We start from the raw sequence: 17,311 nt of genomic DNA, 5'->3' as shown, positions 1-17,311 counted from the left end.
CAAGCAATCCACAAAGACTACTGATTCTTGAAAGCAGACACATCCATCTCATAGAAGAAGCATACTGTTGCACTTCCCCAAAGCTGCTTCCTGCTAGCCGGCTGCAAGAGTCAGTCTGCTTTCTCTTGTCTGGCCAAACTGTAAACTGCAAAATTGTTTCCTTGATGCAGGAAGCTATAGGGTTGCACAAATTCCACCAGTCATCACTAGCTGTTGAACAGAATGTCAAACTACACACCTATTAATGTAATACCAAAGTTTATTTTAAAAAATATATTTTGTGCAATTAGTCTCAACAATCTCTTATGTTTTAGATAAAATGAGCAAAAAGACTGTTCATTTGTTGTTGTATGCTTTTGTCTTAAAAAGAATAGCCATTTCAATTAGAGAGAGAAAAGATAAACAAAAAATCCTTGATCTTTTTCTTATAAATTATAGCATTTTAGGATTTTTTAAAAAATCCCACCATTATGAGCAGTCATTTCTAATTTGCATCAAATCGGTACCTGAAGTAGTGCTTCTTGAGCTTGAGTTGCTCTTCGTTACTATTTGATATTCCATTATGTAATAGACAAAGTTAAAGCTGACATTTAACTGACAGCTTTTATGAAGCATAGACAATGTTCCATGAACCAATTTCCTACTAAATCGCTGGCTTCCTAAATTGATATTCTCTGTTCTTTTTTCACCTAATGTCTACTTTTAAGTACATTGATGGTTTTATAATGACAGGTTCTGTCAGGTTTTCAATTCTACATTAGCATCTGGAATTAATAAACCATTGGTAATCATTCATGTTGGGATATATCTTGGTGCAGGCTATTCTGTTCAACTTCTGTTTTGTAAAAATATGATTTAAATCAAATTAGATTTTTCTTTTTTAACAATCCACTAATACAGATGGTGCTATTCAAGGTTAAAGCTACTATAGCAAATAAGACTGAATATGGAAATTATTTTGTGTCCTTACATTTTCAAGGGTACAACATCAATGTATTGTTAACTTATGATATTCTGTAAGTTTTTGTAAATATTATAGAAAGTGGGATAAACTTACCAGGCTACTGTGGCAGTCCTCTGTTGCTGCTAAGAATATTTAGTTTCCCCCTATAGCTTCTTTGTGTAAATTCAGGTTGCTTAGCTTGTGAAATTAGAGGAAATTTAGAATGATCTGCCACTTGAAACATTTAAATGTAACTCACAGTAAACTTATAGTAAACTAACAGCACCATATCCAGCCTTGTTCAGGGTTCTTTCAAGTTTCCACTGTAATTGTCCCTCTTGCTAAAGAGAGAAGCCACATTTTAAACTAAAACAGCTTGCTCTTCAATGGTGCTCTAACAGGTAAAAAACATATTTGGTTCTGATAATAGCTGGTTATCGAAATTTTGTTGGTTGTCCCCTGACAATTTGGTGATTCTGTGCTTTTTTTAAAAAAAAAATGTAATTTTCAGAACTTAGAATGGATTTGGACCTCTCCACACATACCTCTAGTAATGGGGAAGTTCTCCAGCTAGCCTTACAATTAGATTGCCTTTTTCCAAGCATTATTAGAAAAACAAACTTGTTTGTTTTTACCAAGAAGCTTCTGAGAATGCACAGAATGTTGGTGTACCCAATGGAGCTCCTGGCTAGATTTCCTTCTCCCCTCAAAAACTACCCTCGCAAAGAGTGAAGAACCAGTAATGGGGAGAGCTGGAGGGTAATAGTGGAGGTCTTATGTGTCCCATTCTTAAAGACTGGATCCTAACCCAGCTGGGATGCATGATAATTGTAGTTTCCAATGCTCTGGGAAGCTACAATTGCTATGCATCCTTGTTGCTAAAACCTCCTGTATGAGCATCCTCAGGGCTATTCAGGCTTTAAGGATGATGCCTACAAACTCTTCTGATGCCACTCTCCCATGATGTTTTTTCCATTTTCTTCAGAAGGATAACTTTCGGGGAGGGGTGCTGGCAAGCATGTTTGATAGATGTTGAGCCCATCATGACCCCAGCTTGGTGGAGCTGTGGGCTCAGCTCATGGGGGCAAACCTTTTAGCTTGTCATTATGAACCCCCCCTTTCCAGAGTTCAATAGCATTGCTACTTACCATTACTGACTGTTCCTTTCTTTTTCGGTATGATATTGTGTGAAATGTTGCTTGAAAAATGTTACTCATGTTGATCCCCTTGAATGAATTTCATGGAGACATTAAGACAGTCCACAGTTAGAGATGGGAGGATCTGTCACTTTTGGTTCTCTCATTTTCTCATTTTTCCAATCTTAAATTTAGTTCTTCCTTTTTTAAATAAGACAGTCCTCATGAAAATTCTTCAGCATTTTAATGCAAGTTTCTCCTAATCAGCATATTTATGTATGTAGTTTTGACTATTATACATATTTTTGCAATCACAGTTTAGTTGGAGAACTGCATTGCAAAATTCAATTGAGTGTGAACATCAAAGGATGGCTGTGTTTCAGTTCTGTTGTTTCAGAAAGTACAAATTTGATACATTTGACTTCAAATGTGAACTGATCGAATTTCTCCCCCATCCCTATCCACAATCCAGTCTGTGTACTTTCTAGTTATACAGAAATCTTTTTTAGATTGGATGTTTTTAAAAAGAGAAAATGGTTACGGTTTCTTGTCAAAGGCAAGGTGTTAACCCTGTCCAGAGCTTCATAAGGCAGTTGTGGGAGACTATGACAAGAGGAAACACCACAGCAGCAGTTAGCTCAATCTGTCTATGGCACTAATCAAAATGCACTGGGGCGTCTGCCAATGCTCTGCCATAGCAAAACACCTGCTTTGAATGCAAAATTACTCGGGTTCAGTTACAGGGCTGGGGAAAGACTGCTGCCTCACACCCTGGAGACCCCGTGTCAGTCAGAGTACACAATATTAGGCTAGGAATGGATCAATGTCCTGCCTCAGTATAAGACTATATATCTTGTAAGGCAGAGAACAGAAGGAAACCATACAGTGCTGACACCTTTGTATTAGCTTATCCATTGCAATAATAATAATAATAATAATAATAATAACAGTCTTCACACTGTAACATGGGGACTCTATAACATTAGTAGTCTTAACCAATTTATTTATATGCCACATTTTCCATAGGTACCTTTATGCTCACAGAAAATCAGCAGTCAAAATACAGTAGTACAATAGTCATAACACATAATAAAAATGTAATGTTGTTGTTGTCGTCATCATTGATTTATATAGCACCATCAGATGCATGTGGCGCTATACATAAAATAAGGCAATAAAAACATCCAATAAGGCATACAATCTAAATGTAATAAATGAGGACAACAAAGGAGAGGAGGGGGGGAAATTGAGGACAAAGCAACGACTTCAAATATGCATGCTTTAGGTATACAAATATAGATTAAAAAAAAAACAAGTTGAAACTCCAAAAGCCTTGGAAAAAAGGAAGGTTTTTACATAAGACTTAAAAGCTGAAATCAAGGGAACAGTCCGCAAGTTCTCCAGGATACAATTCCAGGAATATGAAGCAGCTAGAGAAAATGGACAAAGTCAAGCTAAAGAGCAAACAACCCTGGGACAGGTAAGAAGCACAATGTTACCACTACTAAACGTTCATTTACATGATATCAAAAATTTAAGTGAGCGTGACCAATAGGTTAATTAACTATATCCAATTCTTTCACATCCCAAAGTACTTCCCAAAATGATGGTATATGTGCCCCCACCAACTATGAAAGCTCCTAAGAGGAATAGTCACAGGAACACAGGGAACTGCCCTACACGGAGTCAAATCCTAGTTCCATCTAGCTGAGTACTGTGTACATTGGCTGGAAGTGACTGTTCAGGGTTTCAGATAGGGGGCATTTCTAGCCCTACCTAGAGATGCCACAGATTGAATTTGGGACCTTCTGCATGCAAAGCAGTTGCTCTACCACTGAGCTATGACCCTTGTGGGGCACGATATGTGGAAACATCCATCCTCTGACGGCAAACTCACTCTTTCCTAAACTACAACTTCAGGTTCCCTTAGCTGAAACCTTCAACTTCACAGAGCATTCAGCAAAGGAATATAAGAGCAAGACACATACTCTACATGTTTATACCTCGCTCCTGGACACATCTTTTTGTTTGCCAGTTTTTGTTTCATCAGTGCTGCGAAATTAACGAGAAGCTGAAGGGTTGGTGAAGGACAGAAAACCTTATGTTGACTTTATCTGCACAGATTTTTTTCTAATTCCATCTTGTTCCTTCATCTCAACAAGAATCAAGTTCTCTGTCTCTCTCCCCCCCTTCCCCCCTCATTTCTGCTAAAGATACAAACAATTCCCACATATTATACACGTTATTTGTAGTAGGGATGGGGAAACTCTGGTCCTCCAAATGTTTTTAGATTCCAGCTCCCATCAGCCCCAGCCAGCATGACACATGGTCAGGGATGATGGAAGGTGGAGTCTAACAACACCTGAAGGTCTGCAGTTCTCCATCCCTGGTGTATAGGGATAATATACACATACTATACATATATATAGTCCAGGTTTCCTAAAATATCACATACAACAATGCATATAACTGTATCAAATATGTATACATCAATATACTTTAAAATTATGCTGCAAAAATGTAACAGCATATTATATACATACCCACTGTACATCATATATGTATAATTTTGCATATAATTAATTTAATATTACTAAAACAACAATACAATGCACCAGTGCCTCAGACATAAACAGACACTCAATGCAAGAGGTGGTCCAATGCGACCATAGCTCATTTTGTTGGGAGCTGCCCAAATTCATGTATAAATCCATTTTAAACAGATTCCACCTCGATCCCTAGTGAAGGAACCACAAGTTAGAACTTCCAGCAAAATCCTATGAAGCAAGGGGTTCACCTGAATATGTGAACAGGCACTCGATAACTTCCACTAAAATACTCAAAAATTTCAGTGCCTTTCACTGCTGCTTTCACCTCCTGATAGCAACTCTTTTATTTCTTGAAATTCCAGCCTCCGATTTTACCTTCTTTGAAGGTTTTCATTGAAACTTTACTTTGCTTGGTGAATAGACTTGAGATAAAAGGCAAAACTCCCAACCCTTTTGGCGCTGGCTTAGGTAGTGCAAGCCATGAGTGGGGCTGACTGCTTGAAGAGGAGAACTGCCATTCAAGCAAGCTCAGGACATGCCCAGTTTTGAAGAGGGATCCTGCCAGATGCATTTTAACCTAATATTTGAAAAGCCATTTATGTGCTGCTTGAAAGGTTCTTCATAGCTGGAGGGACAATAGCTGGATTTCACTTGTGGTGGACCAGGGAGACCATGACTTCTTAGGACTGAAAGCTGTGGAAAAACCCATGTCCCCTGAATTACCACCTTGTATTTTGTTGTCTCATTGGTAACACTCTGGCCACCCTACTTTCAGGTAGTACAACCGGAAGTAGGGATGCTTGGAGATTTCATTTGGCCTGGGCTGATTTGCACTTCTTATGCTAAGGGAGCAATCCTAAGTCCACACCACTCCCCTGGCAGGCTTTTGAGAGCAGTGGGCTCACCACCTCATCCACAGCCCTACCACTCATGGCAGCCAGGGTGGGAGGTGGGGAGCAGACAGATTGCTGTGCCAGCCTGGAGCTGGTACAGTGATTGTGCCTGGATCATGCCTGATGCCATCATGTGATGACAGGGGGGTACCTTGGGACCCAATGGATCCTGGGCCAGCTCACCCTACACCCCTCTGAGTCCCCAAAAAGCCCTATTTTAGGCTTTCTGCTGGCTGTTAACAGTGGTAATCCCATGGGCAGCATGTCTCCCTGCCCACAGGGCACCTCTACCAAATCCAAGTCTCCACCCCACATCCCACCCCTACACACAGCCTGGTGCAAAGGAAGTTTGAATTGCTCTGTAACATGCAGATCAGAATGCAATGTTGCATCGGTTTTATGCACTTTGTTGAATTTTGCTATATAATCCTCAGCTCAATAAGTTCAAGGTTCTAGTTTTGGTGTACAAAGCCCTATACAGCTCGGGACCAGGATACCTGAAAGACTGTCTTACCCCTTATATACCTGCTGGGAGGAAGGGCAGGATATAAATCAAATAATAAATAAACAAACAAATAAATAAATAAATAACGTACCAAAATGCATTCAAATGGGTATTTTATGGTAAAATGCATACTCCAAAGTGCATATTTTAGAACAAAATGCTTACAAAAATGCATTTTATGAACAATAAGTTTTAAAATAATGCAGATTTATGTGTCTTTTAGATAGATAGATAGACAGAGAGAGAGAGAGAGAGAGAGAACTGATGCAGAAATAGAACAGAACATCTGTGAAACTGACCAGGACCAGAAACCGATTGATCCATCCATCCCTGATCAGTAATAAGAATACTGAACAGGGCACTCAGTGCTCATAGTGGAGCATCTGTCTCTGACCTTTAACCTGCTACAGCCTTTACCTATGTTAGAACTATGCTTCTTCTCTTTTTATGGTAAATCCATGTGCCATGGGTGTTAGCTGGAACCACTAAGTGGATGAGAGGATGAGGCTCTTGGCTTTTTGTAAGCTCTGGATCCCCAGAGATGGAAAATAGATGACTGCAGTGCTTTACTCTTGCATCCTTTGTGTTAGAATACAGTCTCAGTCTGTCATAACTCATAGCTTTGTAAACCAGTTAAGTGATCTTCTGCTTCTACTTGTGTTGAAAGGCTGTGAATTATGCACTGAGGAGAAATGAGAGATCTGATTTCTTAAAATCTTTCTGTAATGAAACTGGAAGCAGCTGGTGCTCTAGTAAATCCTTTGTATGAGGTCCCTGAGAAGGAGAACCACTTTTTGAATCCTATTTGAATCCTAAGTGTAGTGGTATCTAATCTTTGAAATTCCCTTCCCGTAAATATTAGACAGGTGCCATCTCTACTATCTTTTTGGCACCTACTGAAGACCTTCCTCTTTCAACAAGCCTTTTAAGTAGAAACCTTATCCCAGTCTGCATCTGTGTTGGAATTGTTTTTAAAGATGTTTTAAAGCTTTTTTTTAAAAAAGATGTTTTTAGAGATCTTTTGTTTAAATATATTTTTAAAGATGCTTTGCTTTAATATATTTTAATGTCTATTTTTATGATGTTTTGTAGGGGGTTTTGGTGTTTTTGTTTGCCATCTTGGGCCCCTACCGGGACCCTATTATTATTATTATTATTATTATTAACAACAACAACAACAACAACAACAACAACAACAATAAATTAATTTCAGGTGCATAACCCATCCAACCATCCTTTGAAGGCAACATGAGACATAACCCTAATAGTGATAACTTGCTACAAACTAAGGCTATATTTGTATTTATACATACATGACAGTAACTCCTATTGAATTCAGTGATATATATTTCCAAGTCAAATGCATAGCATCAGGCTGGCAGCACCACTGATGTATCAGTTTAGATGTGGTTAAAAAGTTGCAACCTTTGCTAGTATTACTCAGCAGAAGGGAGAAATTCATAGAATTATATAGTTGGAAGAGACCTCAAAGAAGACCTCAGACTCCATGCAAGAAATCAACTGCTACATCATCCCTAATTGGTTTTTGGAAAACAATTCCTCCAAGCATTTCTACCCCCAATAAATAGAAAGTCTATTGCCTACCGTGGCATACTTCCTTTTCATTGAAAAGTAGCCTTGAAATGGCAAAGACCTCTGTAATGCCAGCCAGAAGGGAGGAGCTATTGCTCAGTGGTAGAGAATACAGGTTTTGCATATGTGAGATCATAGGTTCAGTTCTTGGGATCTCAGGTAAGAGGGCTGGAAAAGATTTCTGCCAAGGACCATTTTCATTCATTCATTCATCGCATCCCATCCATTAGTTGTACCATAACTAAAGTTCTCTGGGTGATGAAGAATTAGAACAACTTATAATACAAATCCAACAAAGCACTACGAAAATCCTATAAATCAAAACACCCGCATAACAGTTAAGTAATCTAGTGGCAGGAGAGAGCCACAAGATTATGTAAACTGCTTAGAAGTTTTTAAAATTTAAGTGGTATACAAATTCTGTTAAATAAATAAATATCGTTGTAGAGCTAAAATCGTGTCCTAAGCTACCATGAGATACAGAGATATCTGATTTTAAAAAAGGCTTTAATTTAAAAGACTTTGTCTGATGCCAGAAAGACACCAGGTGTGCCTCTCTGGGAAGGGCTTTCCAAAACCAAGGGACCACCACCAAAACCTTGGAATGCTAATGCCTGTCGATCAGATCCTTATATCTGCCATGTCCTTTGCAACTTTGAAATCTTGGTTTTGGAAATACAGAAAACACTTATGAAATTAATATAATTTTTTTAATTTTAGAAAAAGGACTGTGGAGTTGAAATACTTGGCAGAACAGAATATACTTGACTTTGTTTTTGCTTCTGCTACACAGCATGCCAGCTAGAAATCTTCTTTTGATGCTGCAGGATCAATAGCATATGGCAGCTTTGTCACTTTCCTAACAAACCATGTTAGAAATATAGTTTCATGGGAAGCAACTGTTGCTATATCTTAGTTTATGGGCCCCAAACTGAGAATCAGAACAGGGGTAGAGGTTATTGTAGGATTCTCAATGATAGCCAAAGGCAGCACTGCAAGACCTGTTTACAGCTGTAGTCTTATACACACTTGAGTTCATGGTGCTTAGTTCTGAGTAGACACATATACATTTGTGTGACCCCTATGAATTATTGGTTTGGCCCAGTGCATGGGGACACCTTAAGGAAGGGGCTGTACTTGTGAGTTAATTCAAAGAAAAGGGGGGAGAGCTGGAGAGGAAAGGAGGTGTTGAGCCATGGAATAAGAATTAGACTGTTGTCACCATGAATTAGGTAATGGGATTTTAATTTTTGTGTGTAGGAGGGAATGGGAAAGTAAATTCCCTTTTAATGGCTTTATGTATTTGTATCCATCTTGTATTTTATTTAGGGCTTTAAGGTTTTGTCTGTGGAAACCACTGATCTTTGTATGTTGGGACTTTTCTGCAAGCAACTTATGCACTGGTGTTGGATGCATGGAACTTTGGAAATCATGTATATGTGTTATATTCCATTGGCATATGTCATATTATTGTTGCCATTTATACTACTGGATTTAAACTTTAAAATCCTTACAAAAGGGTAATTGTGTTTGCATTATTTATTTATAAAGGAGACCCACAGAACTCAAGAGATTGGTACAAAAGTGCACACATACACACACTCCAAAAGTACTTCTGTGGAGTGTCCTGGCTTCCATCCAAATCCAGACAATAGATGTCTGGAAAATAGGCAGACCAGTCAGCTAACATCAATCCCTGGAAGAATTCTGGAGCAGATTATAAAGCAGTCAATCTGTAAGCACCTTGAAAGCAATGCAGTGATTACTAGGAGCCAACATGGATGTATGAAGAACAAATCCTGCCAAACTAATCTCATCTAATTTTTGATCGGGTAACCTCCCTTGTAGACTGTGGGAATGCTGTGGACATAATATATCTCTACTTCAGCAAAGCTTTTGACAAAGTGCCCCATATTCTGATTAGCAAGTTAGCTAAATGTGGCCTGGATGGAATAACTATCAGGTGGATCCACAGCTGGCTCCCGAATTGTACTCAAAGAGTGCTTATCAATGGTTCCTTCTCAAACTGGGTGGAAGTAACGAGTGGGGTACCACAGGGCTCGGTCCTGGGCCCAGTGCTCTTTAACATTTTTATTAATGACTTGGATGAGGAGGTACAGAGCATGCTTATCAAATTTGCAGATGATACAAAATTGGGGGACATAGCTAATACCATGGAAGACAGAAACAAAATTCAAAGGGACCTTGATAGGCTGGAGCATTGGGCTGAAAACAACAGAGTGAAATTCAACAGGGATAAATGCAAAGTTCTACACTTAGGAAAAATAAACCAAATGCACAGTTATAAGATGGGGGATACTTGGCTCAGCAGTATGACATGTGAGAAGGATCTTGGAATTGTCATGGATCACAAGCTGAATATGAGCCAACAGTGCGATGTGGCTGAAAAAAAGGCAAATGCTATATTAGGCTGCATTAACAGAAGTATAGTTTCCAAATCACATGAAATATTAGTTCCCCTCTATTCAGCAGTTGTTAGGCCTCATGTTGAGTACTGCATCCAGTTCTGGTCTCCGCACTTCAAGAAGGATGCAGACAAACTGGAACAGGTTCAGATGAGGGCAACAAGAATGATCAGGGGACTAGAAACAAAGCCCTATGAGGAACTGGGCATGTTTAGCCTGGAGAAGAGGAGACTGAGGGGAGATATGAGAGCACTTTTCAAGTACATGAAAGGTTGTCCCACAGAGGAGGGCCGGGACCTCTTCTCGATCATCCCAGAGTGCAGGACATGCAATAATGGGCTCAAGTTTCAGGAAGCCAGATTTCGGCTGAACATCAGGAAAAACTTCCCAACTGTTAGAGCCATGCGAAATTAGATCCAATTACCTAGAGAGGTAGAGGGCTCTCTGACACTGGAGGCATTCAAGAGGCAGCTGGACAGCCATCTGTCGGGAATGCTTTGATTTGGATTCCTGCATTGAGCAGGGGGTTGGACTCGATGGCCTTGTAGGCCAGTTCCAACTCTGCTATTCTATGATTCTATGTTTTTACTTATAAGTAAAGAAGTAAACTTTTATTGTATCAGTCCAATGGTAGAAACTCAGCAGCTAGAAAAGAGCAGAGTTTAGCACACATACTGTTATAAGGCAGAGGAATAACAACAATAAATCCAGTTGAGGAGTCAAGAGTCCAAGATTAGTAGAAAGAATCCCAAGACTGCAAGTTGTGGTCTTCCAGCAAGTCTACCTGCCTCCCCACCAAGCTTTAAAGCAGAGGTGGAGCGGACTCACCTGCATGCAAGAATCCCTGTCCCTATGAGCATGCCTGGCCTGGAGGTGGGAGCTTCTCTGAGGAGGCAAGTCTCCTCCCTTCTCTTGATGTGTCCCTCCTTCTTTGGCTCTGTCACAGCAGGCTGCCCCCCTTGTCTTTCACAGGCTGGGAAGGTGCAGCCCCTTGAATTCCCACCTCTTCAGGTCTGGGCACGGGGCAGCTCTGATGCATAGTCTCATCCCTCCTCCTCATCCTCAGGTTCCCCCCCCCAGCTGATCTTAATCTGGGGGCTCAGGAGGAACCATGGCATGGAGACTGGTTCCCCAGGGAGAGGCTCATCCATTGCATTCCGGGTGTGCTGATCCCTGTGATTTCTCCAAATGCGGGAAACTCGACTGCATAATGGGACACTGGGGGAATGGGACACTGGCCCACCAAATTCATATGCCCTTTGCCAGTCTCCACCTGCCTGCCTTTTTACTTACATCCAGTGCAGAGGGTAGCACTGCCTGACACTTTCCTCCTCCTTAAGTCTCAGTCATTACTGCCATTGGCTCTGGCTCCAACTACTGTTGGGCTCTCTGTCTTCACCAGCCACTCTGGAAGTACTGAAAGTAGTTAATGTTGCACTATAGAAAGAAATGTGTTTCTCTGGAATAAAGAAGGGATGGCAAACTTCTGTTTTCTTGGGCTCTATTGTATTCTCCAGGTTTTTTCAACTTGTACTGTAAGACAGTGAGCAACAGCGCTAACGGAGCATCGCCCACAGTCACTCGATTGCATCACTTAGTGAAATTTTGCTGGAGATCCAGTTTAAATGGCTACTCAAAATTGACTGTCAATTTGGGGTAGCAATCAGGTATGATTTGTTTTGTTTACAGTCTCCACTGAAATGGCATACAGTAGTGGGATTAATAGTGCATGTCTACTCAGAAATAAGTCCTATTTAATTCAGTCGGTTAGTGTGTATAACATGACTGCAGGGTAAATGGGTTTATGGATATGGAGAGAGTAGATAGAAGAAAAGATGCCTTTGAATTTGGAATCTATCTTTTTTTCTTTTTGCTGTGTTTAATAATTATAATGGGATTAATAGAAACTGAAATGCCCTTTTTTAAATTCCAAGGATAGACTGCAGTGATCCCAAGCCAGCAAAGAGCCTATGCAATTCTTAGTCTCTAACTAGAAGGCTCTGTCACTAGCAGGGAGAATATTAGTGGCTTTGGAAAATGGTTTTATTTTTGTTTTGAAGATTTGGAGATTTTCTTTATGTAACGAACAATGTGAAGTATCAGAGAGCCAGTGTGGGGTAGTGGTTAGAATGTTGGACTGGGACCTGGGAGACCAGGGTTCAAATCTCTGCTCAGCCATGAAGGTCACTGGGTGATCTTGGGACAGCCACTGTCTCTCAGCCTAACCTACCTTGTGAGGATAAAATGGGGAGGTGGAGAGCCAAGTTTGTGTGCCACCTACATAGGTGTGTGTCACTACAGAGAAACATGATCTAGACTGCAAATAACTGTGTGGTTCTCTAGGGGGACCAATCAGCCTTTCAAGTTACAAAATGATATATTTACATATGCAGAATCTCATACGTTAAAAAGCGATGTGGACCCACTGAAGGATATAGAGGTATGAAATCATGAAGGAAGGATTCCAAGATGGCCACTGGGCAACCATAGGTGTAACAGAGAAGGAAAACAGTGTTCTATAGTGGTTAGAACATGGAATTAGAGAGGTTGATTGGGATCTGTCTGTCTCTCAACCTAATTACCTCTCAGAGATTTTGTGAAGCAAAAAGCCAAACTCAGGACAGGATAGAAATATGATGTTTAAAATAAAACAAAACATGTGCATATGCATGTCACTTCACTTTATCTTTTGGGGACACTAAAGTTCTGACTTTAAGAACACCATGCAAAAGTATTTATGTTTCTGACGGCCAAAAATTCACTGCCACATTATGTAAAGCATCAACTACTTATCTATGCAATTAACACTGATTCTACCTTCCACAAAAAGTGCAAATGTCACTCTCCTCCCCACATCAGAACCTTTTTGAGTTTCAATAAAACTAGCAAAATTACTAGTGGGGTGTGTAATGTGTATTCTGGGTGGTCACTGTATTTCACCTTAAACAGAATTGAAAAGAAATTTTGGGGAATCCTTCTCATGTAAAATCTCTAAATCTTTTTGAGAGGACAACAAAGAGTTTAATAAGAGCAGCACAACCATATATGTAGGGATGAAATTTACTGAAAATATTGATGTCAAGTTTATCTGCGTACCTATTGCCACCGGCATGTAAAGCCAAAATTTGTGGTGCCAATCTGACTGCACCCTGCTGAAAGAGAAGGGGCAACAGCCTATCCTAAATTAATCCCCCTGGCCCAATTACTGAACCGTAGCCATCTAGCTAAGCCCTAACTGGTTTCCCAGCCTGGAGCACCTTGCCAGCTGGCCCAAAATATCATACTGTGGCTGGTGATAACAGGACTCAAATATGTCCACCTCCATCCCAGCCACCTGTAAAGAAAAGAACAATGCCATAAACATCACACCACATAATTTCTCTGTCTTTCTGCCCTTCAAGGGCCTCACATATGTCTTGTAGGCAGCCGACCTCCACAAGTGAACTTCGCAATATAGCCTCCAAATCCTACCTGCTCACCAGGCCTCCGCGTCTCCCTACCACCCTGCTCAGCAATGTGCCAGTTCAAGGAGAATGGAGGCAGATTGTGTTAACTGCCATACCACCCGCACACCCACCTCTGCTAGGCCCCAAACAGGCTTTGTGCCTGCACCTCACTGATTGCCTCTCCTACAGACAGGGCCCAACAAGCAGGCCCACCAACCCATACCATGTGGTTGCCACCACCAAACTCCAGTCCCTCTCACATGGGTAGTTGGGCCTGTGCCCCATGCTACCTCCCAGCTACTAGGCCTAGCCATCCCAAGTGGGCCCGCCAAGGCTTAGGTTGCCTGGCTACCTCAAGGTCCAATGCTGAGGCCTAGCCACCTACCCAGGAGCACCACAAGGGATCCTGCACATCACTGGCCCAAGGCCCACTATTCCAGCCCAGAGATATCCCAACACTCCTGTCGTATCCTGCCTCCTCCTACTCAAAACTATGTGGGTACTAGGCCCAACACTCCCTCACCTCTTGCCGCTACTGTGCCACTTACCACCACACTATGCACTTTTGCCGCCACTGCATTGCTCGCTGCTGTCACCACCAACAAATGCCTCCAATTGCTGTCACTGCTGCCACCGCCACCACTGCTGCCTTTATCGCCACCATTGTCACACTCCTGCCCAAGGAAAAGGGAGAGAGCCAGTCAGAGCAAGGCCTTAAATAGCCTGCCCCTGTTCTTCCCTTGCGTGTGCATTGGCGCGAAAGCACTGGAAGTGGCTTCATGCCCTTCTTCAGGTGCAATAGCTCTCTCTCCCAGACTCCTAGCAGAGCTGAACAGTAAGGAACAGGACTGTGTGGAGAAATGAACACCTGAAGAGAAAGTTTTTGTATGGTAATGTCTTTCAGGAAGGGCCTGTTTGGTTTTTTTAAAGTTTTACCTATGATGATTTGCAGATGGTATGTAAATAATCATACTCTCCAAGCCTGCTGCTACTAATAACAGTCTGGTTGGAAAGGCACAAAGGTTAAATTCATGGCAATCGTTCACTGGGTTTTGAATAACTATAATGTGCCTGTAGTAATTTGTGCTACCCATGATCTTCAATAAACAAAAGTTATTAAATCAGTTTCACTGACACACAAGAAAATCCATTAGCCTGAAAATCCGTAGAAAGCACACAAAGTATGCCAATGTGATCCATAGAAAATGCTTTTAAATATGCAGATATGAACTAGGCTGCTGCAAACCTCATACATTATTTAAGATTACAAACAGAGGCGTCGATATTTAATGTTTGAATGCATAGAAGATTGGGCTTCTTGGAATAAATATGGGCGAATATTTTAAAGAACGTATCGCTGTAACCACGAGTGGCAATTGGAAATATGATGAAGGATGATTCCTAACTTAGTTAAAGTTAGTTAATTGGAAAATCATTTCATGCAAAAGTATTAATTTATTTCTCTCAACAAGCAATTTATTGCCGTCTAGGTATAACTATCTCCCAACATGCATTATGGTACGTTATGCTGAGGAGCTTTCTTTTCATTATTATTACTGCGTATGTTGCATATTTACAGTGTAAAACTCCCCCCCCCCAATTTTGGGGGTACAAATCCCACACATAGGGATTAGAGCCATTGATCAGTGGCACTTTGAAAGCATTCCATCAACTTAACAGGCAGTATTGATTCAAGTTCATTCTTTGCTGTCCACTGCTTTTTTGGTCTATTTTTTCCATCCTCCAAAATATTAATATTTTCTTTTAAAACAGTATTTTGAAAGGAAATGTTGATAAATGAAATATCAATATTTTTGAAATAAAATATCAATATTTTGAAATAAAACATTGATGAAGGAAAGGCAAGTGGCTTTGCTGCCTCCTTCTCTGTGACTGAGGCTGGTCAGTTTTCACATTAGCAAGAACAGACTGGCTGTTATCCTTGTGGAAAGGAAAGGAGGAAAGCAGCTTTCAGTGCGCCCCCTCCATCTCCTCCTCAGAAAGCCCCGAGTCCTTAACATGGTGAGACTTGGCTTCCTTCCACTTGGAGCTTGGATTATTTGAGTGGAGGGGGGTGGCAGAGAGAGAGGGAGACTTGTGGTGCTATGTTGTGAATAAAATCAATGAAAGAATGGTATATTCAAGTGAATATCCAAGGAGAAACTATCTGGTGTTGCGGGAAAGCAGCTGAAGTTCGGACCAAACAGGATTGCTCCACAAAATGGAGAATATGTGAACCATTGAAAAAGCTGGTGCTAAATCTGAATTCAGCAGAATTCTTGCCCATCCCTACCTGCTCTTAACCCAAAGCATCTGATATATTTGTTTCATGCTCCACATTGAAATGAACAGAGTTGTTAATCTATGTTTGTTGGGCAAATGAGTATCACAGAGAAGTTGTTTGCTTCCAGTTGGTTAGCAGTGACTGTATGAGTAGCCAAATAGCAACATCAGTTTGATAGGATGCACAACGTAAGTTTCATTGGTCATATGAAAACGCTTTGGGCTTCCCTCAAAATTGCTTGGATGTTTTGCCCAATCAGGAACGCAACAACCACCTTGAAGTTCCTTTTAATTGAAATTTTGTAGTAATTCTGGCATTCCAAAAATCTTCCACCATCTTGGAAGGAGTCACAGTGTGTCTTCCCACCATAGGAAAAAGACAATGAAGTGCTTTTGTGGTTTCCGACACTGCCACTCCTAGCTCCTCTACTACTTAGGAATGAGTGCCACAATTGTTCCCTCTCCAGGACTTAAAGGGATTGAAGAAAGCATCTAGAAAAGTACCCAGGATTTTTTAAGGCATGGAGGGAAGGATGGAGGCTGAGCAGGCAGAATTCAGAGGAGGCTGGGCAGATGCAGGGAGATTTACCAGCAGGTAATGTGTGAAATTTCTAAACAGATGCTGTATTAGCCTGCTGTAGCACAAACAACAATCCAATGTCCAATTACCAGTGAACATTTGGGCCTGATTTAAACATGGCACTGAGGAAACAAGAACTTGTGTGGCATTGTTTGTGTTTGATATAAAGGACTGTGTTGCATAACCTGCTCTAGCACTATTAGCATGGTAGGGATCTACAGCTCAGGTGAGTGTTGCCTTGGTGTGTTAAAATTGCATGCATAGCATCTGAAGGCCCAGTTTAAACAAGCGGCATGCAGTGCTACATGGATGACTTCTCTCTTCAACATGTTTAATTGAAACTTAAATTGAGTCCTCTTTAACTGAGATACAAAGTGGACCGTGACGGCATTAGATGAAATATACAAGCGAGTCCGAGATAGTGGTTAACATCTGCTTTGCAAGGTGGGTTTAAAAGATAAAGATATGCATATCCGCAAAGCACTATACATGAATTGGCTGACTGAAGTTAACAAGAGTCAGTCACCATGAGCCATATGTGAAGGCAGGCCATGGTATTCTCAAGCCTGGTGCTCAGTCTTTATAAGCCACAAGGGAGATGATTACTGTTCAAAGTATGATGCAAAAATGGTATAACTATGTCTGGTATCATGCACCAGCAGAGAAGTTGACCAAAAATAAATTGAGAGTACTGAGAAGGCCGACTATGAGGATGAATTTGTGGGCCAGTTGTATGACTTTGTTTAATGGGTGAAACGATCAAATGGAACTGTAACATTTCTCTCTGTGTGTGGCATGGTATCAGGTGATCTGTTGGAATGGTGAAGGAAAAAACTTTATAGGGGCATTAAGGCCCTTCCAGACGTGCTTTTTATTGTGCATTCATGCATATTTGTGCTCATAATGCTATCAGGATGGTCACACGTGATCCCACTTTCAATACTGTTTGCACCTGCA

At 40.9% G+C, this 17,311-nt stretch overlaps 1 protein-coding gene across 4 annotated transcripts in view; it reads left to right on the top strand.

Moving 5' to 3' along the window:
• The window catches only part of SGCZ (sarcoglycan zeta), an 832,502-nt gene that overhangs the window by 438,762 nt on the left and 376,429 nt on the right, over positions 1-17,311 (top strand). The window contains exon 1 of one of the 4 annotated variants that reach the window (XM_061583977.1): positions 16,359-16,369. The exons of the other annotated variants lie outside the window; for them this stretch is intronic. The gene's annotated coding sequence lies outside the window, so the exon portion shown is untranslated. Of the gene's footprint in view, positions 1-16,358; positions 16,370-17,311 lie in introns of those variants that run through there. 4 annotated transcript variants of the gene reach the window in all.

The sequence above is a fragment of the Rhineura floridana genome, chromosome 9 (genome assembly GCF_030035675.1).
Source record: "Rhineura floridana isolate rRhiFlo1 chromosome 9, rRhiFlo1.hap2, whole genome shotgun sequence".
NCBI lineage: Eukaryota > Metazoa > Chordata > Lepidosauria > Squamata > Rhineuridae > Rhineura > Rhineura floridana.
The sequence above is the reverse complement of the archived record's forward strand: the minus strand, read 5'-3'. Positions and strand labels throughout refer to the sequence as shown.